Source organism: Octodon degus, unplaced genomic scaffold, assembly GCF_000260255.1.
Source record: "Octodon degus isolate 3935 unplaced genomic scaffold, OctDeg1.0 scaffold00240, whole genome shotgun sequence".
NCBI lineage: Eukaryota > Metazoa > Chordata > Mammalia > Rodentia > Octodontidae > Octodon > Octodon degus.
In genome coordinates, this window is record NW_004524816.1 from 2341650 (window position 1) to 2366381 (window position 24732).

Below are 24732 nucleotides of genomic sequence, written 5' to 3' on the forward strand. Positions count from 1 at the left end.
CCAGTGTTGTGTGTTGGGTGTGTGTGTGTGTGTCCAGCTCTGCCTGCCCTGGGGCGGGGCTGGCATGGCATGCGGTCCCTGGGGATCGAACTGCGGTCCCTGCACTTGCCTGAGTTTGCCTAAGCATGCGCTTTAGACCACTGAGCTATCTCTCCAGCCCACCAGTGGGGTTTTCGTGTACTCGTAAAGCCGCACACTTAGCACGAATTTCAGAGCATTCACATCATTCTAGTTAGACACGCTGCCCTCAGCCATTCTCCCCAGTTCGCTGTTTCCAGTCAGCTCAGCGGTCTGCTCTCTGTCTCTGGATCTGCTATCCTGGACATTTCATGTAAATGCAATCCTGCAATATTTGTCTTCTGTGACTTTTTTTCCCCCCCCACTTGGCATGTTTTTAAGGTTTATCCGTGTAGCATGTATCAGTAATGTATTCCTTTTACTGGCCCAATATTATTTCATTGGATGAGTATATTACACTTTGTTTATCCACACAGTTTATGGGTGTCAGTGAGAACTGTTCTCATTTGGGAGTTAGATTTCCACACAGGTTCAGGGGAGAGGCGTGTTTATTTTCCCATTTGGAAAAAAGAATTGATCAAAATGTGGTGAGTATTTCAATGTCCTAAAACAATTTGTAAAGTGCACATTTCTAAGAATGATAAAGGCAAGAGGAAGTGTTTTGAGGGAGGTTAACAGGAATACATCTCTTACTATTTTAAATGTAAACATTTGCCATATTTTTGATCACCTTCAATGATCAAACATTTCCAGTGATTGCTGTGAGCAGCACTGTGACCTCACCCGCCTCGCTCACGACGCGCCTGGCACCGCGCAACATCTGGTCACTTGTCAAAATCCTGATGACCACGAAAGGTAAATATTTCGAGCAGCTTCAGGACCTCGAGGCAGCCAGAGACATGTAACTGGACATACTCACTACAGAAAGCTGCCAGAGCACCCTCAAGACCGATGGGATAAGGGGGAGAGGACTCTGCTGGAGGATAACGACAATGTCTTTTACTGCAATCGATTTTTAGAAAATTTAAAAAAATAGTCGCTAGTTTTTGATGCTGCCTTGGTTACCCGGGAGAGGCTCTTCAGGGCCATGTGCTGAGCGAGGCTTCGTTTCTTATGTTCGCAAAGCGGCTGCCCCATTTCACACTGCTATAGGCCATGGTGGTGAACCGCGGCATTCGTACAGGAGCGGGCGCCTGAGAGCCCTGTCAGGTGGCTTTTGTACAAACGGCCACAGCTTCCCCACAGCACAGAGCCACATACACAGGCTCAGCCGCAGCACTGGCACTGGAGGATAAGCAAGTGGGTTTGGGTTGCAGCCTTGGCATTCCATCTCTTCAAGGTTTGCTATCGCTGCTCGGGGTAACATATGAACTCCCAATGCGCCGCACCCTTGTCGGCACTTGATACTGTCTGTCTTTTTCATTATAGCCCTGCTAGTGAACGTGAAGCGACATCCCATCCTGACTTTGATTTCCATTTCCCTGGTGGTCAGGGATCTCTCCTGTCCCTGTTGGCCATTTATATATTCTCTCTCTCTGTTGGAGTTAGATGCCTACTGCACCCTCCAACACCCCACCCTGGGGTAGGGGCCAAACTGCAGGACCTGCCCATGCTGGGTGAGTGCTCACAACTGAACAGTACCTGCAGCCCTGGTTCACCTATTTTTAAATTTTGATTTCTGAGTTGTAATAAACTAACATATTTTAGACAGAAGTCCCTTGTCAAGCACGTGTTTTACACATAGTACTCTTCTGGGAATTGCCTTTTACTTTGATAGCAGCCCAGGTCCTAATGAGAGGAGGTCAGAGGCTCCCGGAACCCAGCATGGACCAAACGACCAATGGGATGGGTTCTCTGAGGATCTCATTCTAAGAAAAATTAAAAAATTGAAATTCAGCTGGATAGATTGCATAGGGAAGCTACGTATCAAGATAACACAGTTGGAGACAATTCTTCAAAGAAAAGATTTAAGGATGATGCAGGAATTGCCCTCATGTAGCAATGTAGGGTGAGAGCTATATCGCCAGTGGGGACAGGGAGGGCCTAAGCATAGAGTGCAGGGTACTTGGGGACAGGTACTCAGAATTTGGTAGGAAGGGAAGATTGCTAGCACCACGCCTGACTAAGGTTCAGGAACTACTATGGAATCAAAGAAGGAACACATTCAAGGTCCTGAACAACACAAATGACTGTTCTGAGAATTAGTGGGTGCCTCGTCTGTGGGAATACCCAGATGGACACAGGTGCAATGAGCAGGACTCACACATCTGCACACAGAGGGGCAGGGGTGACCAGGCACATCTATACCTCGCTGACCCGCACTCTGAGCAAGCGCTCCCAGGAGCACTCTGTTGGAACCTTGCCTCTAGCTGTCCTACCAGGTGAAGAAGCAGACTTAAAGGTTAAGGCTTTACGTGGCCATGCACAAGCCATGGTCTGACTTGTGCTTTGTCTCCAGAATGCTGTCTTTTCATTGGGCCACACACTGTTTTGACTTAGCTCTGAAGTTCTTATAGACTCCAGGACCCCTTGTTCCCCTTCAGCATCTGGTAATTGTTATATAACAGTAAGGACTTAGTTACTACTTTTTCAAAATGGAGAAGCCAAGTAGCCCACTTAAACCAAGAGGAAACAGAAACCTACTGACTGGAACACGGATATATATAAAGTTTTCCACTCAAACACCTAAAATGACTGGTAGTTTTATGAAAACACCTAGCTTTAAAATAATGTTCATCCCACTAGGTTGCTGTCCCTCGAGGCCCTGTGCCCAGGACAGGCCTGGAATCCCATAATTTCACCTTCCAAACCAGCAGGGCCCCATCCCTGACTCTGCCTGGCTTCTGTTTAAGAACAAGGATGGTGTTCTGTTGAAATTTACTCCCCACGCTCACCGCTCCTCTAGAGCACTCCTCTAAATATCCATCCTAGCTCCTACATGCCAACATCTGTGCCCCAGTTCTGGAGCTAAAGCAATGAAAAGCTTAGTTTAGAACACAGAGAGTGGACAAGAACACCCCAAAAGAGAATGCAGCGGTCATTAAGAGCCATTAAAGACTTTACAGTGACTTGCAGCTTGTGCATTAAATGGGGCCCAAGCTCTTAGGAGAGGGAAGCCACTAGATCAGGTTAGAGCCTTCCGGGAGTCCCGAGCGCCGCACCGGCAGGAGCTGCTCAAGGCAGGAAGCAGCCAGCGTGATCACGCTCCCTGTGACTTCCCGTCTGAGAGGATACATGCCAGTCCAGAGCCTTGTCCCTGGTAACATTTGGCTCCTGATTTCCTCAGGAGTAATCCACTGAGCCTTCGCTGCTGAGAGTGGGAAAGCAAGAATAAGACACCCATCTTTCAGGTCATGGGAAATCCTCCACCACTGTACAAAGCAAGTGTCTATCCACCAAGACCCCAAAGCAAAATGATACGCTCCCCTCATGAACTTTCAGGGCCTCTGTCACGAGGAAAGCTCTGTGATTCAAGCACACAAAACAGTACTTTTTCTTCTGACAGATCCTCAAACACAACCAACCAATTCCGGCTGTGGTGGAGCAACACTGACCCGAGCAGCACTGAAATGCTGTCATCTGAGAGCCTTCACGTGGGCTCGGGAAAGCCGGGGCCAGGTGCCTACAAAACCTTCGCGCGGCTCAGGAATCCTACGCAGTCTGAGACTCAGGATAAGCAGTAGGCGGTGATGTCGATTACAGGCTGCTGTGGGGCTCTGGGCAGGCGTCGCACGTCTCTGTCCTTCGTCCCCATCTCCAGGAGACGAGAACACTGACTCCAATGACCTCTGCTGTCTGCATGGCCCTGACAATTCACAGCTATACTTTAATTTTTGTCTGACTTTGCACGTTAGCTGGCTATTCCTCTTTCCAGCAGCTGGACCACCTGTCTAAACAATGTGCAGCAAATTACACTTCCTGGAAAGAAACTGGTTAATTAACACCTCGTGCACCCTGAGCTTCCCAATCAGCACAGGACACGCTTCAGTTCAGCATCCCGGCTGAGAGACCCCAGGAGCCTCCCGTATCACACAGAACACTCAAGCTGTTGGCAAGACTCCCATACCTGGCTGCTCCAGCAACACAGGCAACAAAATAAAACTACAAATAAGAAATAAACAAGTCCATCAATCGGGATAAAGGTAGGGCAACAACAGACGACAGAGAAACAGGGCAGCAGTTTTAGCTTCCAGCCCTTGGCAATCTCAGCGATGCTATAGCAGATCCCCCAGGGAAAGAAGAGGCCTAGGAAGTAAAGCAGGTGTCTGAGATGTGCAGAGGCCACAGGGACTCAGGACATCTGATGCGGGAAACGAATCTGCACCTCTTCTGGGCGCTGCACTCCCAGAGAGATTCTTTTGCCAGCTCTTGGCTTCTAAGGATGCCCAGACAACAAGAAGCTCACACAGCTCCTCCAGTGTCCTACATGAAGGTAGGATGGGGTGCACAGGGTGCAGGTCAGCCCAGCAACTAGAAGCAGTCTAAGAGGACACAGCAATGGAAAACTCAAGAGGGATGCTGCTCACACCTTAATCGAAAAGTCCACAGGGATGCTGCTCAGACACCAGGTTAAAGGACTAAATCTGAGAAGCTTGTGAGACACTCGGCTGTTACGCAGGACAGAGCTGAGTGGGCAGCACTACCTCAGACAGGGAAGGGGGCAAGAGAGGGAAAGGAAAGGAAATGGGCGTCATGGCCCTGGATGGCCACATACGGTGCAAGGTGTGCGGCAGGGCAACTTCTACCACCTCTATATCATTCCTCTTGCACTGCTTGGACTGACTTTTCAACAAGCCTCACTATTCTTATAATCAGAACATCATTCCACTTCTGATATTACGGAAATGGGAAAAAACCACTAAAAATGGCCAGTGAACAAATAGCTTCTTAAAAACTAAAATTTAGGGCTGAAATATCAATATCCTACTTTTTACTTCTGGTTCTATACTGACAACACAGAATGAAACTTTTGAGTTATGTCACCAGGAGCCGTATTCATCCCTGTGGCCTGTTAGCTGGAAAGTTTCTGACGCTGGGTCCCTACCTCGTCCATCTTATTTTCCTCTCAGAGATACTGTGTGTGGGCTTGCCAAACGACGCAATTCTCTGGGCAGAATCCTATAAAAATCTGTGTAGTATCTAAACAACTTACTCAGGCTTAGAAAATGGCTCTACTCAATGTAAGTAAATAAATAAAATAGGGTAAAAGTACAAAAGATTGCTATTAATTCCTAATTATCTGTGTTTTCTTGCTATTCATAACACTAAGCCTGGTGTCCATAGAAACAAATTTCAGTGGTGCATTAGAGACCTACATTTTTTCATTTGGTAAACTTAAAATTCCAGACACCTAACATAACTTATTTCAACCTTATCTATCATAAAGACTAAGCAACAAAATTGGAGATAGGTGCTTTTTCCCCGCAATGGGTGGCGCTGAGTCCTCATTCAGCAGATGTGAAGACAGATTTTGCTCAAACTTTTACCCTAAAGGGCAAATATAAATTTTAACTCAACATTATATTAGGTGTAACTTTAATTTAAAAAACCTGAAACCACTTTTATGATTCACTGGGAATAAAGTATTTTCTATTTGTTCAATGTTTATCATCTTACTTTTTAGACATACTGGGTTAAAATTACCATTTTGTACTGGGAATGGAACTTAGGACCTTGCATATGCGAGGCAGACGCCTGTGCCACTGAGCTACAGCCCGGCCTGACACTGAAACTCTAGGTAGATTATAGTGTTTGCTCCCCCCGCAAACCCACTACACAGCAGGTCCCTGTATCCTCTCCCTGCACAGCGAGGCATTCAGGCGCAGGGAGTTAGGTAAGTTGTCCCCGTTTGCAGAACTGGGAAGAAGAGACCCAAGCCGGGCAGGCGGCTCTCCGCTGCCTCCAGCCGCGCTGCTGTCCCAGGCCACCCACCCCGAGCAGGACCCAGGCGGTAGGTCTGTCGGTAGGAACACTCCAGACCAGCTTGTGCGTCTAGGGCAGAGCCAAGAGGGCAGAGGCTCGCGGGGCAGTGGCGTGGTGTGCGGGGAGAGTGGGAGTCCAACGCTGCTAAACGGGAACCCCGATTCAATGGTGTACTAGCTGCCGAGCTGCAGACCCTGAGCGTCTCGGAGGGACAGTGTGCTAAGCCCGTAGGAGGTGGCTTGGGGAGGGCACTCGCCTTTCAGTCGGGTTTTGTGGGACCTGAGCGTTCGCTGTCTCTCTCCCTTCCTGGCCTGTGATGGAGCCAGTAGCTTGTTCCGCCTGGCCCTGGGCCCTGAGCCCCGCCTCACCACCGGCACAAAAATGATAGCTGGGATTACAGGCGTGTGCCACCACAGTCTCAATAGGACCTCCACAGCCGTAAGCCAAAAATAAGCTCTTTCTCAGGTATTTGTGGCAGGACAGAAAATTAGCCATCTAGCTCTTTTTCTCCGGACACATTAACTTAACTCTCTCCAGCATCAGATTCAGATTGTAAATACAGAACACAACCTTCAGCCTAAGGCTCAGATTTAAGAAGCTATGTAACATAAAAAGGGCCGGCCAAATAGCTCAGCGGATTAGAGCGCCTGCAAGCAGGGGCCGAGGGTTCGATCCCCCCCCCCCCGGGGCCTGCCATGCCCCCCTCCTGCCCCCGGTGCACTGAGACAACAATTGAGACTGGGGGTGGTGGTACACGCCTGTAATCCCATCTCTTGGGAGGCTGTAAACAGGCGGATCACTATGAGTCTGATCTAGTAGTGAGACCCTGAACACCCTGTAGACCCTTCCCTAAAATACAAAAACAAAATAAAATAAAATAAAAATATACAGACACAGCTCTCTACTCCTGAGACCCCAAAGATGGCACAAATGTTCTATGGTTGCTTTAAGGTTCCTTGAAGTCTTCTGCGAGGAGGAGGCATTTGCACTGGGGCTTTAAGAATGCTTGTCTCAATGTTTAAATTAAGCTTTTGTTTCAAATTTATTTTACATCTGGTTTTACATTATGGATAAAGTGCTACTTAGAATCGACTCCCCGCCTTAAGGAGTTTATAAACTCTGGTGAGAACAGTGGAAGGGTAGACAGAGCAAAAGTCACCTCTGGAAGGAAGGCACCAAGGTGGGGAATACAAAGGATGTGTGGCAGAATAGAATATGGGTGTCGGAGGGAGGCTGGGAATAGAGCCAGGGTTTGTTTTCTGTCTTCCATCTTATTCCTTCTTGGGTCTCTCCAACAATATAAGTATAAAAGAGATTTTGCTCAATTCTTGCAAAAATATAACAAAACATAAATTTTCAAAATGATCTGATTGCCTCTTTCAAGGCTTACTTCCCAAGCTGCAATCCTTGATTTCAGAATAACCAGCACTATCTATTACTCTCTGCCCAACTTACTTCAAGCTAGAATATTAGCCTTCTGGGAGGACAGTAACCCGCACTAGAATAGCCGGTGAAAAGTAAGCCTGGCCTTGCCAGGAGAACGCACCTGTGTGACTGCCGCGGGTGCTTACAAGCAATCAACAAGTGTCCTTTTTGGCTGAGTACATCACAAAAAATCTCCTCAATTCAAGCTTCCTGCTACTCCTGAAAACTTTACTTTAGTAGTGAGATCAACTTGCTCATTCTTTCCAGAAATAGACAGTGAAACTCTGGGAGTGTCAGGAAAGATGCCAGTGACTGCTCATCCCAGGGCCCACGACCGCCTCTGACACACAGCTAAGAACATGACAACGCTGCATTTTACTGAGGCATCCGAGCCCTTGAACTGCTGAACATGAAAACAAATATTTTCTTTTTTTTAAAAAAATGTATTTAATACAGGGTCTACAAGGTCTCACTACACAGATCGGACTTGTAGTGATCCTCACGTTTTCAGCTTCCCAAGTGCTGCCCTTCAGGGCAGAAAACGTCACTCAGACACAAAAGGAAACAAGCACAAAAGGAAACAAGCACGTAGGTATTGGATGGACAGGAAAACACAACATTCTAAAAGCAGGCAGCTGCCCCTTGTCAGAGTAAATAAAGAGCTGGAAAGGCCTTATAGGATAATATATAAAACTTTGGTTTATAAAATTTTTCATTTGAACAGGTGAAAAATGAAAATATATTAAGTATATTTTTGAAAAGATCTTAAAATGTGTCTTATATTTAATTCTATAAAATGTTCAGATTGTCTGAGTGTCTGCTTACAGCTATTTCTTCTAAAAATTCTCCCATTGTATACTTTATACTCACTGTAAGTTCAAGTCATGTCATACTTATTATCTATTCCCACCAACAAAGCCTGGGCTTCTAAAGAGAGCATTGACCTTTCTAGATGTTAGGTACTCATGGTCTCTATCTTACAGGTGCGCGCCACCACGCCCAGTCTCAGCGTACCCTGGGGGTGGGCCGGGGCTGGCATGGCAGGTCAGGGATCAAACCCAGCCCCTGCAGGAAAACAAATATTTTTATTAAAAATATGAAAACATACATTCATGTCTCAACAGTTAGTCTTGTTACTTCTGAGTAGTGGGCAGCTTCGGCGTTTCTCATGTCTCTACCTTTCATTTATCTACTGTACACCCAAAACACCAAAATCCTGGCGCATAACTGCAGCACCAGAACTAAACTACCCAGCCACAAACACCAAGCTACACATTGCCGAAGTCAAAAAGTGAAGGAAACTCCAAATCAGTCTCCACGCTGGTACACTGTAATTCATTCACAGGATGTGGCACTCTTTAAAAAAAAAGATGGAGAGAACAGGCCCGACTGAGGACCCGGCTGTCTAACTGTTGGTACTTAAAATTAAAAAGTAAACTAATAAGGGGCTGGGGGATGGCTCAGTAGAATAAACGCTTGCCTGGCAAGCAAAAGGGCCTGAGTTCAATCCCCGGTTCTGCCAAAAAAAAAAAGTAAACTAATTTTACAACACAAAGTAAGTTCTCTTATTCACCCTCTTTTGCAAATTTTAATATAAATTGTGTTTAATCTGAAATATAGGGCTTTCCTTCTTCATAATGGTTGGAATTTCTCAAATTTCCATCCCTAATTTATACTGTAATTTGTCACTAGAGGGAGTGGTTGTTCTTTTTCTCTTTGAATCAAGTTTTAAACTGCTAAGAAAAAAAAATTATTTTTTACCTTTAATGTACTAACAGTTTTGAAGTATGAGTGTGCTTTAGTGGTTATAGACATCTACACAGTTTCTGAAACCTAATTTTACATGTTATTTCATTCACAATTTTATAGCCGTTCTAATGAAATCCAAAGTAATTGCTGATTAATGCTGAGAAACTAAACCTCTAACAACATGTAACCTTTTTTTTTTTTTTTTGGCACTTTCATTGTTTCAAAAATGAACTCCTTCAACCAGTATCTTATCATACAGCTGTGAAAATAAAAGTAATCTAAGAAAAGCCATCAGGGCTCTCGGAGCTCGGCCTACCCTTTAATCAACAATTAGGAAGCAGCTCCGAAGACACAGAGTAATGCAGTATTCATTTGAACAACACTTAAGAACACGAAACACAGCGCTCGCCTGCCTGTATGTACTCAGGTCCACTAACTACTTCTGCCTACCCCATGTTGTGCATCTGGTGCAGGGTCTCACTATGCGGCTCAGACTCATGGTGACCATCCTGTTTCAGCCTGCCCAGTGCTGGGATTACAGATGCGTGCCACCATGCTCAGACTTGGTCACTGGCTCTGCACACCCCCAGGGCGGGGCCCGCGGGGCATGCAGCACCAAGGATTGAACCCTGGTCTCTGTGCTTGGTGGTCCCTCTGTAGTCGTCTCCTGTGCCTTTCCTCCCCCGAGTTGCTGAGAAGCAGCCGGCACTGAGATGGAAACACTGCAGCCACCTGCACAGGTCTCATTACTCCAGGCAGGTGCACACGGGATCGGACAACAGAATTTCCTAATCACAATGAAGGCTTCACAGGGGCTGGGAGTTCAATCCCTGTGCCTCTGGTGCCGGCACCGCCCCCAGGGTGCACTGAGACTGGGCGTGGTGGTGCGCCTGTAATCCCAGCACTTGGGAGGCTGTAAACAGGAGGATCACTACGAGTCTGATCTACACAGTGAGACCCTGTACACCATGTACACCCTGTCCTAAATACAAGATAAATAAATAAATAAAAATAAGAGTTTCAAACAAACATTTCTAGGCAACTCCCAAAGCGAGGAATAGCCTCCTCAGCGTGTCACGGTACTCAAAAGCCTTTTAGCTCAGTCAGGTTACTAGGAAATTCTGGGAGAAGCAGGGTTAATCTCGTATCTAGGCCCAGCACGAGCATTTCAATCAGTAACAAAAAGGCAGACACTGGGTTGGGGAGATAGGTCAGTGGCTTAAACATCTGCCTGGCAAGAGCAGGGTCCTGGGTTCAATCCCTGGTAACGTATGCCTGCATAGAGACCCTGTACCAAATAAATAAAAGATTAAAACAAACAAAGGCAGACACTGAGACTGCATTAAGGCTCTGCTACGATCATGGCCTAGGAAGTGGAGGAATGAACGCAGACACTCCTGTGCTTTGTTCCCGCCCAGGTGACCACCAATGTTCACCATTAACGTTCTCTCCATTAGCTCTGCTCTCACAGTGATAACCCATTTGTCCACAGGAGGAAGAAGGAGGAGAAGCAGCAGGCACCTGGTGATTTGCTGTACACACCCACCCTGAAGGCACAGTTGACCCAGAGCATTCCTGGGCTTCCACTCCTGCACACTTTTGACCATGGCAAGCCATTTGGAGTTTTAAACCACAGATGGTGTTGTGCATCTCACCCAGAGACAAGGGGATGTAAAGAGCAATTTTTCTTGCACAAAGTGAAGGAAAACACTCCGAGGTGGCAGAGCCCTCATCCATCAGCACAGCTGCACTCAGCAAGGGCAAAGGAGTCCGGAAAGCCTCGTGGGTCTGGGCCTGCTCCAGCGCTCCCCTCCGAGGCTGGAGCAGCCTGACTATGATCGATCACCAATAATAATTCACGGTAGCAACCGATGCTCTCAGCCACGTCCATCGTCCTTTTCATCTCTTCATTCCTCCACGATTCCCAATTCAGGTAATTTTCCTTGACCGAACATACGTTAGAGGTTTGGAGACATCTTGGGGTTCAAAAGGACATTCCATGGCAAAGCTTCATCAAAACAAAACCGTTTCCTCCCTTCACATGCCCTTGTCCTCTTGAGCTTTCCCACACAGCCGGGGAGCCGGAGCTTGACAATGTTTTTGAACAATGCTGCCGGGGTTCTCTGTGCAAAGGAGTTCCAACAGTAAAGGCTAATGTGGTGGCTTTGTCTACAGCAAAGATGCTAGAATTTGCCATGTTGTTTTTGTGTTAAGAAAATTAAATCATGCTGAAAACTACCGTAACCTATGAGAATATTTTCTAAAAAGAATCATAAATGGCACCCAGGAAGTATCATTTAGATAAACTTAGTATGTAATCATCCCCTTTGATCCTCCAGTTATTGCATCTTAGGTGACAGAAGGCTGCGGAAGCAGGAAGTGCCCTCTTAAAGTATTAACCTCTATGGTGAGGAAAGGTAACAGGAAACGAATTCCCAAGTGGCAGGAAATACCAGTGGGGTGAGAGGCTGGGCTCTGTCCCAGTGCTTCCCGCGCTGCCAAATGCCTCAGAACCACATCACAGTCCTCTCTGACTCCTACTTTGAGGGAAGAGAGTCCTGGGTGTTGAAAGACCAGAGGGCTTCCCCAAATAGAAAAATAAGCCCACAAGAAAACAGAGCCACTCTCTTTAAAGCATTCTAAAAATGTTCTAGCCAGTGACATGGGGTGGGGGTCAGGACAAAGAGAGCCGAATCTCAGCGGGGCAGTGTGAGAAGGACAGCGATGTTGGCCCAGGGAAGGTAAAAATAGAAGCCTTCTGCATCTGCGGGATGGGCTCAGACTTCCCAAGAAAGCACAGATTGTGAAGGACGCTGAAGGTTCTCTCTTCAGCCTGCCGTGGGGCACAAGCCTGCGATCTCAGTGCTCTGGGGAGGGGGAGGGACAAGGCTGAATGTTCAAGACCAGGGTCAAAGAAGAGATTTACAAGTTGTTCAGAAAGTGTCAGGAAACAGGGTCGGACTGGCACTGACAGGTGAATAAGACAATACGGCTAGTGCCCTCATTTAAACATTTCCGGGCCTGGGGCTGGGGAGAGCGCTCGGCAGTCTAAGCACCTGCTGGCAAGCGCAAGGATCTGGGTTGGACCCTGGTGCCGTGCCGTGTGGCCCCAGAACCCGGGTGCGCCATGTCAGCCCAGAAACCATGTGTGGTGGGGCACGCCTATAATTCCAGTGCTGGGGAGGCTGAGACAGGAGAATCACTGCAAGTCTGAGCTGCATAGCAAGACCCTGTACCAAATACATACATACATACATACATACATACATACATACATACATACATACGTTTTTAAAATTACATTCAAAATTTTCTGAAAATGTCACAAAGCCCCAGCACACATGGTTCTGGGGCCATACGGCACGGCACCAGGCGTATGTTAGATGATTTTTAGGACGCTTTTCCAGCTCTAAAGCTCCTACTTTGCTCCTTTAGAGGAATCCTTCCATGTGTGTGCCTGTGTCTTGGTGTACGCACACACACAGGCCCTCCACATCAGCATCATGTGCAGTAAGCCAGGCAGCAGCAGACGGGCCATGCCTCCCAGAGGACATCCTCCCGACTCATCCTCCCGGCGTCCTCTGCAAAGCCCACTCATTCGCAGTGGGGGAGTTTAGATAGCGCTCAGTTCTACATACACAGGATTCCAGAGGAGAAGGAAAACCCTGCTCCCAAATCAATCAGAACTGGCCACGCAAACTACCACGTAGGCGCTGCGCAGGGAGTTCCCGCCCTTCTGAGGGAGACAAAACACGCCGAAGAAAACACAAAGTGATTACATGAAACTGCAGCACTCCAGAAAAAGATGAAATGTCATCATGATGTGTTCAGAATTCATTTCATTAAAAAGGCAAGAAGACTAGGGCTGTCACTTTTTGCCTCTCCTCTGACTCACGAAGAGCACGGAGGACACCCCAGGCACACGGGAGGAGGCGCTCAGCTTCCTTTGCTAGCATCCGCTGGTGTTCCATTTTCCTAAACCTCTGACCTAGTTACGGAGTTGCGGATCTTCTTTCCTGTACCACTTGCCTTCTGTGATAACTCAGTGGGGTAGCTATAGCTAAGTCTTAGTCACCTGCTCCTGTACATTTTTCTCTGTTCTTTTTGGAAATGGCTTCTCATTTCCATCTCAGCTCTGCCAGCTAGGGAGAGCTGTGGGACTCTAGCATGACCTGGGTGGTGGTGAGTGGAAGGGGCTTCCCTCTTACGGGAAGAGAAGAATTATTAATTTCTTTGAAATATCTTCTTTTGAGCAGTGGCTTCCCTCCAACTGAGCAAACACGATACTTAATTTTGATTTGGCTCAGCAGGAGAAGAAATTCCTGTCAACCTTGTTCCATGACTCTGTGGATGCTCAACCTTTTCCCAAGATGCCAATGTGGCTTCAGCAATGACCTTTATCTGCTTACCCACAACAAAGACTCAGTCAGAAAGGCCCAATGCCAAAAGGTGGATCTCAGCGGAAGGAACGGATGTGCGGCAGATTGTGCCGTGGTCCCTTCTTATGACAGTATACAAATGCTAGTATACACATGGTGGAGCCAACTACCAGGCCCTAGAAAACAGTAGTCTGTATTTTTATAGAACTATGAGCTACTTGCTTATAGCCACATCATAAAACTAAATTTGATTACTAGATTTTAGGTCAAGATACCTAAACTATTATTTCAACATTCAACACTTGATTTTGACATAGCAGCTTCTTGGAATCTGGAATGTGTTTTGTTTGTGCGTTTCCCCCAGGGCATACTCCAGCGCTCAATAGCTGCACATTGCTAGTGGCCAGCATGCCTACCCAAAGAAGTCTGGACTAGAAAATTTTGTCTCATTTGGGGGAAAAAAAGAACAGTGCTTAACAGGAGGCTGCAGCCGGCTTCAAGGGCTTCCCTGCTCGCTGTGTCCTTTTAGACAAGCTGCTCATGTTTGAGAGAAGCCTCACTTACCTTCTGTAAAGGGGATGTAGTAAGTGTACCTATTTCAGAGGTCCTGGAACGTGCAGTGGTCTCAGTAGATGTGGTCCATCATTCGCCTCATCTTTGTTCCTTTTTCTACTCCTATTTACAAGCATTACAGGATGTCTTCTGTGGATTAGGAGCCACGGAACACGAGACAACTCTGTGTCTTCTCTTGCACATACGATCCTCTGCCCTCAAGGAACTTAAAATCTATAGTGATGGCACCACACAAGACAAAACAGACAATGTTCAAAATGGGAAAGCAGTTACTATAAAGGACAGAGCAAGGGGGAGTTATGCTGAGTGCCAAAGGGAGGCGCAGAAGAGCTCCGGCCCAGAGCCTTTGCCAGTTCTCATGATGTGAATACTTTCTGTGTGGCCGGGCTCAAGCTGCCAAGAGCATTACTGCATATTTGACAATCAGCAGTCGGTTCGTGCTAGCCAGCATGAGCGGGCTCCAAGCACAGCCCTGGAAAAATGTCAGCTTACAGGAAGAAGAATGATTAGCCAAAGTGGGACAGCAGCCCAGCCTTGAAAGGTGAAGTAAGGGAGGAAAGAGTGCTTAAGGCAAAAGGAAAGACTGACTAGGAAAAAACAAGAGGGACGAAAGCGTATGACAGTGAGAAGGTAAGCGATCTCTCTGGGCTGGGGTGAAGCCTACCGTGGGGGACACAAGAGGAAATGGATTTGGGAATTGAAGCTGAGTCCGGACTGTAACAAACATGGAATGTAGGAATGGGAGAGCGACTTCTTCTACAGATTCACAAAGACCTCTGAGTTGGAAAGCAACAACTGTAGTGATGTAGCCTTTTCTATTTCACAAAACACATGCGCAGTATCTCACTTTGCTCTAGCACAGGCCTGTGTAGTGGACAGCACAGTTCTCACCACTGTTGGAGCAGGATACACACAAGTGTCCCCCAAAGGGTTGTGCTCTCAGAGTGTCAGAATGCCACTGGGTCTGGACTAAGACTCTTCGTAGTTGTAATCACAGTAGAGATACTGACGAGATTGTCCTTGAGCAAGGTGGACCCTGAATCCAATGCTACACAGCCTTCAAAAAGAAAGACGCCATTAGCAACATCGCCAGGGGTCTGAAGATCAGTTCCACTCAAAGTATTTTAACAGACTTCAATGAGCTGGGAATGATATTGGTTCTGCACATTTTAGTACATGTCATCAGGGGACAGAAACGTGGGTCTGTGGTTATGATGCTGAGACCACACTTCAGAGTTCTCAGTGTGGAGCACGCAGATGTCCTTGTGTGAAAGAGAGCGCGGCTGTCAAGATCCAACATTGGCTGGTGGGCTTCACCACCTTGGCAGCAGGTGGGAGTGGGCTTGTAACCTGGAACACTAACGTGAGCCCTGCCTACTATAAGGGCTTGTTGGAGCATTTGAAAGATGGTGTGTGAGTCAGATGTGGTGATGCATACCTGTAATCCCAGCTCTTGGGAGGCTGAGGCAGGAGGATCACTGTGAATTCAAGGCCACCTGAACTACACAGTGAGACCCTATCTCAAAAAAAAAAAACAAACAAGAAAAAAAGATGTAGAAGAAAATAGCCTGAAGAATGGATAGCTTCAAGGGCTGGGGAGGTAGCTCAGTAGAATAAGCACTTTCTTGGCAAGCACAGGGTCCTGAGTTCAATCCCCAGTACCGAAAAAAAAGAAAAAAGAAAAGAAAAGAAAGAAAAAAGAATGGACAGCTTCATCCTTATCCTGTATCTGATAGCAGTCCACGCTGTACATCACTTTTTATATAGCAACTTTTGTCAGGTAAAACTATGGTGCTGAGACTGGGCGTGGTGGTGCACACCTGTAATCCTAGCACTTGGGAGGCTGAAAACAGGAGGATCACTACATGCCCAATGTGTGTAGTAAGACCCTGTACACCCTGTACTAAAATACAAAGAAAAAACAAAAACAAAAACAAAAACCACCACCACCACCAACAAAAAAACATGGTGTCTACCTATCCTACATATTCACCAGATCTGACACTGTATTTTTTTTTTTCTTTTTAGATTTTTTGATACAGGGTCTTACTGTGTAGTCTAGGGTGGCCTCAAACTTGCGGCAATCCTCCTGCCTTATTCTCCCAAGTGCTGGGATTACAGGCATGCATCACCACATCTACCCTACTATAAATTCTTAATATTTCACAAAGTCAAAATGACCATGAAAGGTAAACATTTTCCAAAGATTCAGATTATCAAGGAAGCCAACACAGTACAACTGCACTCAAAAGAGGACTCCCAGAACTGCTTCAAAGATTCACTAAGTCACCTAGCCTGGGCTAAAATATGTGATCCCTCTGCCTCAGCCTTCCTGAGTGTGGGACCATAGGTGTGTACCACGATGCATGGCATCTGTCTCCTTATTAAAAACAGCCCCATAAATGAATAGTGTACTAGTGCAATATCAAAGACTTTGGGATCACCTGAGAAGCAGTCAAAGCCAAATTCTTTTGTCATCCCAGATACTTTATTCAGAGACCTAATAGACTACTCAGCAATGAGGTGTTCATGCAGCTCAGTAAGGAATTTGAGGCAGCCCTGGATATCAGGAGGTCAACTAAAATAAAGGGGAGGGATATAGCTTGGAGGTCTTGGTCTCAATATCCAGCATTCCAAAAAGATTTACCAGAAGTTTATCAGAAGTCCTCCCAAGTTGTAGCTGGCACCATGGAAACTTAGGGAGATTGTCTCATGAAAGGGCAGGAGGTACAGCTCAGTGTGCAGGCTTTGCTTCACTCTCCAGTGCCACAAGCCAAATTTCTCACAATGATACTATCAAGCTTGGCTTTTCCATCGTTCTCAAGGAGATAGTGGTTTCCAAACAGTGTTCTTGAATGAGTAAGTTGCATGTGCAACACACCTAGCAATTCGGAGATCAAACTGCCATTTATGGGAGTGGGTTGTAGTAGTCCTAGCAAACTCATTTAACTCCTAAGAAGACAAAGAGCTTTCCAAGACAGTTACCTGATCTAAGCCATCAGTCGAGAACTTGGTGAGGCTGGGACTGGAATTCGGTCAGTTTCCTGGGCTTCTCCCCATCACTTCACAGGGCGTTCCTTTCCTTCCCAAGGATACCCAGAGCCATGAAATGCTTCAGGGTACATTGTGGGACGCAAGCAAAGTGTAAGCCTTGCCTCCCACCAGGAGCACAGAATCGTGCTTTTTCCCTGTCGTCTCTTCCCATTCTATTTGCCTTTATCTGTGGATCCAAACACCTCACCAGAGCAATCTGGGGTGCCCAAACAAGATTTGCTGGTGCCACGGCAGTGCTGGGCCTTTAGGCGGCTCCAACAAGTCCTGCCATCTCTGGAGTGTCTGCTACGACAGTCGCCCCCCACTGGTGTGTGCAATGTCACCCTTTAGCCTTGCCTGAGAAAGGAAAGTCAGCTGAGGTGCTGAGTGACTTCTGCCATCACTGAAGCATGTGACAAGTGTGTCCCCAAGGCCTTCTACCATCTTCCAGGACAATGAGGACCTGTGGCAAAGTTGCCTCTGACAGCAGAGCAAGGTCTGTCCTGCAGGTGGTGTCAGGCATAACCTCTATTCCTTGCTCCATGCACTGTTAAAGAATTTTGCTTTCAGAGGGAAGAAAATGGAGTAGCAAAACACATTCCTACAAATCCACCAAAAATGTTCTCTACATCTACAGACTCTAATAGGCCTGTGGGCAAGTGAAGTGACATGTATCCCCTGGGGTGAGCACAGTGCCATTCAGAGTGGATCGATTAGCTCTGGAACATTTAGCCACCTTTTTTCCCCATATTAACTTCAAGGAATCATTTCTCAGCCGTTCACACTGCTGGGGCTGTGCCCTTATTGATCTTGGCATAACTGCCACGTAACCCTTGGCACCAGTGTTCTGCTGCTGCGGTTTCCTTGGAGAACCAGTGCTGCTCCTTGGGGGTGAGATTCTCGCGGGGCACTCGGCAAAGAGCAATGGAGACGCTGTTACTCCAAAGAGACTTTTCCTGAGCATCAGAAAGGACTCCGGGCAGCCCTGGGCTGCCTCCTTCTAGGGACAAGACCCTCCCATGGACTCATGCATTATGGTCTTCAGGTACCAGCACATACTGCAACCCAAGGCTGGCAGAGAGGAGCCACACACATGGCACAGCCAATCCAAAAGAACATAGCAATTTCCAAGTGTCAGCCAGGACTCTGTGCTTTTACCTTTTAAAAGAAAACATTGCTGAAAAACCACTTACAATACTTTCATTATTCTTGATATTCTATTTCCACTGACCCACAAAGGGACCTTAGAATCTGGTTCATGTTATCAGAGTGGTGAATGCAAAATGCAGATCACAAAGAGGATCCCCCCTCTGTCATCGTATGTGTCTAGTCGTCCCCCCAAAGCCTCATGCAGTCATACAGTGGCTTCTGGAGTTTGTGATTGATTATTGTGGGTGTGTGTGCTGTACCTGCCCTGGGGCAGGTAATCTGCATCACAGCGTAAGGAGGGAAGGAGGCCAGCTAGCAGCTGCAGCTGCTGTCCCTCCCTGTGCTCTCTGTTCTTTGCCGTTGTTGTGAACGGCTGTTGGCTGCTCTCTGCATTGTGAGTTCTGCCTTCAGGCCAACTGAAACCTCCAGCTAACTGTGAGCTAAATAAACCTTTCCTTCCTTCGTTTTGGGTGGTGGGTATTTTGTCCCAGCAACAACAGAAGAGTAACTGAGACACCCTCCTAACATCTTGTGAACTTTATAATAGAGCCCAGAAAATTCAGCCCTCTCCAATTACATGAAGTTTTTGTATGTTTAAAATGACATTTCTGAAGATTGCTCTTTTGATTTAAATTGTACATGGGCTACTTGTGTCTCTGGATGTTTCTTCTTGTTTAGTTTCTTCATTTGCTGTTTTGTCAGAAAGGTTTGTTTACTTTTTGGCAAAGGAAAATGCCCCCCGCACTAAGTTGTAGGTGTCGAGGTGCTCACAGCCCTGGAGAGGAATGCCAGTCCATCTCCCTAGACATGACCAGGCCTGGGAAAGTCCCCAGGCCTGCTTCAAGCCTGCAGGGCGCTCACACTCCTCCACAAGTCAAATTTCCCATTTGCTTCAAAGAAAACAACTTGGAAAGATGATTTCTGGGGAGGAGCGGCACGGTGAAGTGGGTCGGACACAACCTCATGAAAAGAAGGGCTTGAATTTCAACCTTGGTTTCAGCTCTGGCCTATCATGAAAGCCTAGCCAAGTTGCTGAGCCTCCAAGCCTTGCTCCTCCACAGAGCAGCCGTTGTGCTACCATGCGGCCCCCGTGGTGCTGTTGGGAGCACTAACGCCAGAGCAGACACCTCCCCACTCTCACCACTCCACACAGGTGCTCTCTGGGGAAGGAAATCCTATGAGCTTCATCTACCATTGTTCTAGTGCCTTCAAGTTAAGAATTCCATGTTTAACTTAACGTGTTAAATTAAGAATTAACCATGTTTCAATGGCTGTCCAGCCACTGAAATTGTGTTTGTGGTCTTCTGCCCTCAAAGGAAATGAAAAGATGTCTGTGTATGTGTTGCAAACACATTTCCCATGTCTTAGAGGCTGCACAGCTAAACAGCAATGACCTTGGGATTTGCATAAGATATAAGAGGTATTATAATATTATCAGCAGTTGGCTAAGCAAATATTTCAGAGGTTAAACTGCCCTGTACATTTTCCTTTGACATCTCCTATGTTCTAACTGAAGATGGATTTTCATTTTGGACCAAATCAACAGGAAACAGCTACACAAAATACAGTAAGACAAGAGTTTCCCCCACTGTGATTGTCTTCTGAAGTAGTTACGACATCACCATTTTTCAAAGTCTGTACCCCAATGTTAGCAATCTTCCTGATTATTCCCACTAAAACCAATTTATGTGGATCTGAGTAACCACACTGCAAAAATGAAGCCTAAATACAGCCAGAATGAATGCGACTGGTTTATAGGCTTCTCATCATTTCCAGCCCAATAATGAATCAAACAGCTGGCTTTTCTCTCTTATATGCAAATAAGCCTCATTAAATCCTTGCTCATTCCCCCACTGTCTTCCCTTCTTTTTTGAGAGCATGGATCTAGAGCTGAGTTTTCCTTTGTATTTTTGATCCATCCTCAAAACCATGATAGCAGCTGAGTTGTCACTAGTGAGCTGTCACGCTGAGGCGGAGGAGAAATGCCTCAAGGCCTGCATTGTTTGAAACTATCATTCTTTATCTTCCCTGACATTCAAATGCCAAAAATTTTACATACACAGAAAATGAGAGAGAGAGAGAGAGGAAAAAAAAGCACAATTTATGGGAAGTCAGTAGAAGGGAAGTACAATCTAGGATGACACTTTTTCTCCTTTTTTCCTATCCGCAGACTGCCCTTCGGCTTTTTCCTTCAGCGTCTGTTAATGCCAGCCCAGTCTCCTAGGAGGTCTCATGTGTCTCGCCTCAGCTTTAGAAGCCTGTGAAATTATAACCCTGCCACTGACAAGGACAAGGGCAGGAGGAGCACTTCCTTTACAATAGGGAAGAAAGAGAGGCCCTTTTACAGGACAGCCAAAGTCCCTGCCAAAGAGAAGCCCCATTCAAAGGACCAGGATGAAAACAGGCCACCTTTGCCTCTGGCAGAAGTAGGACATCCTAGGATGATGTTTCTATTCGATACACAAAAGGATGTCTCTATTCATTTGGCCTCCACCTGAAAAATCCAAGATAAAATAATCTTCCTCCTTGAAATTGCTGGAATTCACAAGTATGCTCTCTGTGGCTAAAGCATTCAGTGAGTTAATAAAAAAAAATTCAGCCAGAAGAAAAACATAAAGATAAAAAATATATACATATATGCTTTTAAAGTAGTAAAATCATTTCTAAATAAGATTTTAATAAGAAATTATAATGCATAAAACAGAAAAAGGTTTTCTTAGAAATAGTTTACACAATCTCATTACACTACCAAATTCATTCACTGTAAAGCTAATTAATGGGAAACATTTCTTTGATTTACCCTGAAATTTCAAACTAAACATCATGGATGATATCTGCCTCAGCACCCAAACTGTATTTTCTCCTTTAGTTGCGCAGTACTGAAAAACTTCCAATTAATACAGACAAGCAGTTTTAAAGAACAATTGTTCTTAATTTTTGATCCTACTGTGTCAAGATATTCTTCCATTAAACACAGATGGTAAAACAAGCTTTATTCAAAGTATGCACAGAATAATTTAATCAGGCAGTAAGAAGTGACACACTAAGAATCTTCAGTATGTTCATATTTTGTTTCTCTGTAGTTTACCAAGTTTAGTCACTTTAAAACCACAATAGTAATCGTCCCCTTGACTATACATGTCCTCACATTTGAGCCTCTGTGACCATCAGCAGGGTGGTCCACTCCATCCTCCTGATCCTCAGGAGCAAACAGTACCAGCTCACTCTGAGCTGCTGGTCTTCATTTGACCTTCTGTCCTGGTTTCTTCAATTCTGGTTCTTCCACACAAGAAGGACTGGCCTCTTACCCTCAAATCTCACATTTTAAGATTAGATCTTTGCTTCTTTTAAATACCCTCTATGCTGAGCCTAGGGCATCTGTTTATTTCCCTGCCTTGGGCCTTCTACTACCAACTGTAAATTGGGACTTTTCTATTTTTTTTTTAGCCAAAAGGCCAGCCCTTAATAGTTCTCCATTCCTGAGTCCATTACTTGAGCCCATTCTTTGAGGAAGATTTCTGAAGGAACTGAATTTAGAAGGCAGCTTTAAGGAAGAAGGAAAAAAGGCCCTTCTCCTTGGCCTTAATCATTTCTTATTGATAGGTGTGGTGGCGCATGCCTGTAATCCCATCCTAGCACTCAGGAGGCTGAGGCAGAAGGATCCTTGCAAGTTCGAGACCAGCATGGGCTACAAAGTGAGCATAAGGCTTGCCTGAACTGTATAGTGAGACCCTGTCTCAAAAAGACAAATAAACAAAACCAATCCTTTCTTGTCATAAAGTCTCCAGGGGTTTTTGAGTTCAGAAATAGAGCACAGTGCTCTCTGCACAGACAGAAGCTAAATATGCACAAAACCAGGGGTAAACTACAGATATCAGGAACTGGTGGGAATGAGGGTCACAGTAATTATGGAGACCCACAAATTCACAAGCACAACAAACCTTGTTCCCATTGCCCAAATAAGAGCTGTGCTCATCATGAAAATAATCGGTAGGGCCCACCATGCCAGTGGACAGGTACGGAAGAAAAGAGGGCAAGAGGATATTGCTCGACCAGTCTTGGCAGAAGGTGAAGTTGGGTAGAACTTGAACCTGGAATTTGAAGAGTAGATTGCTGGTACATATTGAAACCATGTTTATGTCTGTTTAGTTGCATGCCACAGGTTCCAGTAGATCTCTGCTGTATCCAAGGACCCAACCAAGAAACCCTTTCCTACACCACCCCTTAGGTCAGAGAAAAGACTTTCAGTGTCTCTTACTGTAGGAGTCACACAGGGAAGGTGAAACTGATACCAAAAGAGGCCTTTGTGGTTTCTTTTGAAAGAATACTCCTTACAGGTTATGATGGCTTGCCAACTGGTAGGCAACTTGTAACCCCCAAGTGAACTGAATGAGTATGGTGCTGGGTGTAGGAGGCCCACATGAGGGTTGTTGCCAGCAGCATAAGAGGCAGAACTGGGAAGAAGAAGGGAAGCTGTTAGGGAAGCTGTAGGGTGTTGTTGGCTCTAGAGAAACTTGTCATGCTGGCTTTCCTGATGTGCCCAGCTGTTCTCATCATTGGAGGAGCTCAGGACCTTCCTGTCACTGAAAATGGCCATGGTTCACTGTGGGGGAACACTGGTCCTCACTTTGAGCATAGCTTCCTGGCTCTGGAGTGGAGATGCTACACTGCTCAGCATCATGGAGAAGCTTGCCAGGCTGGCTTTCCTGATAGGGACTCAGCTGTTCTTATCCTTGGAGGAGCTCAAGACCTCATTCTTGCTGAGGCTGGTTGCAGTACTTTACAGGGGAGCTCTGGTTTTTCTTTGAGTCTCACTTCCTGGCTCCAGTTCAGATCCCTAGGCCAGCTGGCACAGATCCTTCATGCTGCTGGTGCAGACTTTCTAGCTTCCACCGGTAGGCCTTCCGAGGGCAGATCTGTGACTTGGGCCTGTGTGAGACATAGTTGTGGGTTCTAGGCTTCCAGTTGGGAGGCATTGCGATGGTCTCTAGGTCTTCAGCTGGACTATGCAGGACATTGCTGTGGGATCCAGGCCTTCAGCTGGAGTCTTTGGTCTTTAGTGTGTGGACAGATTTCCTGCACTCCTTGTATATGACTCTGGATGATTTATAAAACCACGTTGTAACTAGGTGTCCCAGATGGTACTGTTTCCTTTAGGAAGTCCCTGAGTACAATTCATTCTCTGAGTCCTCTCTGTTCCTTGTCTGTTTCCCACCAGCACCAACTGAGTACACCAGGGAATGCAGTGGGCATATGGGAAAGATGGTAGGGTGTGGGCCAGAGCTGGGCTCCTCACAGCACTGTTGCTCCATGACTTAAATGCTTGTATGTTACTCGTGACTCTGTATACTTCCATGTATGGAAGAATGGGCCATCTTTTTACAAGGTTATCGCAAGAATTAAAAGGACAGCTCATCAGCTTGACAGTGTCTAGCATAAGCATGAACAAAACATGTTGGCTGTTATTATTTCCCATAAACAAAAATTGTTTTATTTGTTTTCCAGGCAAGGAAAATCCCTGAAATGGCAGCCTGGCAGGTAGCATGGAAGCTGCTACGAGTCAGAAGTGTGTTCTCTGCTGTCATGTCTGCCAGTTATTAGAAAGGAGCTTTTTCTGATGAGCTCCTCTTGCCATCAGAGTAATCAAAGAAATAAAATTTCCCAGCAGCCCAGGTGGCCCATAACTGCATAATTATGGCCCATCCTTTCTCTTATAAAAAAGATATAATCCAAGATATCCTAGGGAGGGTCCTCCTACAGGCCTGCGCCACCTTGGCCCACTATAGATAATAATGAAGTCCGCCCCACCCTAAAGCAAGAGACTCACAATCCAGGAAAGAAACAGATGCATTGCGGCTAATGATGCGACCACACGTGTGTTGCAACAGACGGACTGAGAGAATCCAACAAGAGTGCAGCGGAGAGGGAACTTGGTTCTGCCCTGAGGGAGGCAACAGAGAAGAGAAGAGCAGAAGGTCGCTGTTCCCTCTGAACTTGGATGTTGCTTCGGATGAATGGATGAGAACAAGGAAACAAAGGAACAGGAAAAGCTTAGGTAAAATTATCCACCACCTAGCAATGTAACTTAGGGAAATAGTAGAGTAAGAGTCACAGCTTCCAGCCAGTAGTGTGAGGTTCCCCCTCATTTCACAGGAGTTTTGCCTGCATGAAGATGACAAAATAGCATTTGCGCTTTCGGGTGTGTAAATTATATAGTGAAAATAGGAAGCCTGTTATCTGTACCTTTAAAAGATAAGATAATGGATATGAATTGCCTTTATTAAAGAGCATTGGATTAGCCTTCATGCTTTTAATGAAACATGTTTATTCTACTTAAAATATAGGTGGGAGTTTCTAAATAGGAAGTAAAAAGCAACCCCCAAAGTGCCAGGAGACACAATCCACCAAAATGAGCGGCAGTGTGTATCACTGAGAGCCCAAACTGAAGAACACTCAACTAGGGCTCGAAAGAACCAGGCCAAGC